At 47.7% G+C, this 2205-nt stretch overlaps 1 pseudogene; it reads left to right on the top strand.

The window, feature by feature from the left end:
- The first annotated feature begins 284 nt into the window (after nt 1–284).
- On the top strand, nt 285–1483 carry LOC139567836 (hatching enzyme 1.2 pseudogene; annotated as a pseudogene).
- Nucleotides 1484–2205: the final 722 nt, after the last annotated feature.

Here is a 2205-nt window from a genome sequence, read left to right as displayed (position 1 = left end):
CTACAATGGCCTCAGAGTAGGGCAATTACAATCAGAGTTTCTGGTTTAGGAATGTGTGGGGAGAGTGTGTCTGGTCTGGTGGTGGTGCATCATAAAGACTGTATAAGCATAGCTGGACAACTCCTACAGCTCTGGTATAGAAACATTACATTACTTGAACTGACCTGAACAACTTGAAAAAGACACGGCTAACTATTCTGTCTGAAGATTACATAGTCATTCTGAATTACACATACATGCATCAGTACAGACGTTGGTTGATATGAAATTGATACAACTTTCAACTGAACAATGGGAACAGTGAAACATTTGCTACTTTGGGTACAGAGAGTGATGACCAGCAGGTTTAGCCAGTTCAAGGCTGGATTGGTCACGAGTTGAGGCCTCTGAGAATGTTGTGTCCTGTGTAATCTGGGTTGTCGTCAGGCATCCGGCTGGCTGGGCTGTCCCCCACAGCCACAGCGACAGAGGACACCCAAACAGTCTCTCCGACTGCTCAGAAAAATGGCCTACCTTCTTTCTCTCTCCTTCTTCCTCCTCTTCCTAGGCCTCACACAGGCCCACCCTCTCCAGCTGGATGAGAAGGATGAGATGGTCTTCACAGAAGACCCAGATGATCTGGTGGACATCACCACCAGGATCCTGCAGACCAACAATGGCACCACAGAGACGCTGATGGAAGGAGACGTCATGGTCCCCAGGACCAGGACCGCCATCAGGTGCTTGTGGTCCAACGAATGCCTCTGGGAGAGGAAGAAGTCAGAGAACCTCGTCAAGGTTCCTTACACGCTCAGCTCAGATTTTGACTCTTATTCCCAGGGGAAGATCAAGTACGCCATGAACACCTTCCACACCAAGACCTGCGTGCGCTTCGTCCAACGTAGCAACCAGAGGGACTACCTTAGCATCGAAAGCAGATCCGGCTGTTCTTCATGGGTTGGCAAAACCGGAGGTAAGCAGCTCGTATCCCTCGAAAAAAGAGGGTGTGTTTACCACGGTACCATCCAGCACGAGCTGCTCCACGCTCTGGGTTTCTACCACGAACAGAACAGGAGTGACCGCGACAAGTACATCAGGATCAACTGGGAGTATGTTGAACGCGGGGAGGAGCCCAACTTTGACAAAGAGGACACCGACAACCTGGACATTCCTTATGACTACTCCTCCGTCATGCATTATAATAGATGGTCGTTCAGCACTGTGTATAGAAAGGAGACGATCACTCCTATTCCTGATGCCACTGTGTCCATCGGACAGAGCTTGGAGATGTCCGCGATCGACGTTCAGAGGGTTAACAAGCTCTACAGGTGTTAAAGGGAGGGAAAAGTTGGAGCTGAATCTGATGTCTGAATCTGATGTCGGACGGTCAATGTTAAAATGATCTGGCATTGTGTTGTTTGGAGGCCACGTGGGGTTAACTCATTTTGTCATGTTCCTTACTTGATAGTAATGGAAATAATAAATCTCATGAGGAAGCGCATAAGTCCTCTCTTTCTTTTGTCAAGTCATTTCAGTCAATTGTCCACACTACATCATTTAGGGTTAGAGCTAGGTGTGGGGTTGGGATTAGAGCTAGGGGTAGGGTTAGAGCTAGGGGTAGGGTTAGAGCTAGGGGTAGGGTTAGAGCTAGGGGTAGGGTTAGAGCTAGGGGTAGGGTTAGAGCTAGGTCGTTTGGCATTATGGCATTTTGTCATTTACGCCCTTGTTAGAGCTAGGGTTAGAGCTGGGGTTAGAGCTAGGGTTAGAGCTGGGGTTAGAGCTAGGGTTAGAGCTAGGGTTAGAGCTAGGGTTAGAGCTAGGGTTAGAGCTAGGGTTAGGTTGGGGGGAAATAGACCTCTTTCCAATTCTATTGCTCCTAGGGATCCATCTTTATTAAAGTTGTTATATGAGAAGGGAGAAAACATTCCCAGAAGAAGGTTTAGGTTAGGACAAGGATCAAGGATCAAGGGCATGACTTTGTAACCTCTAAGGGTTATGGCTATGGTTATGGCTATGGTTAGGGTTATGGTTAAGGTTATGGTTAGGGTTGAGCCAGGGGATGAACATGAACCTAGAGTTAAGGTTAGGGTTATGGTTAAGGTTAGGGTTATGGTTATGGTTAGGGTTGAGCCAGGGGATGAACATGAACCTAGAGTTAAGGTTAGGGTTATGGTTAAGGTTAGGGTTATGGTTATGGTTAGGGTTGAGCCAGGGGATGAACATGAA

This window comes from Salvelinus alpinus, chromosome 2 (genome assembly GCF_045679555.1).
Source record: "Salvelinus alpinus chromosome 2, SLU_Salpinus.1, whole genome shotgun sequence".
NCBI classification, from domain to species: Eukaryota; Metazoa; Chordata; class Actinopteri; order Salmoniformes; family Salmonidae; genus Salvelinus; species Salvelinus alpinus.
Note: the sequence above shows the minus strand (reverse complement) of the source record. Positions and strands in the feature narration are given on the sequence as shown.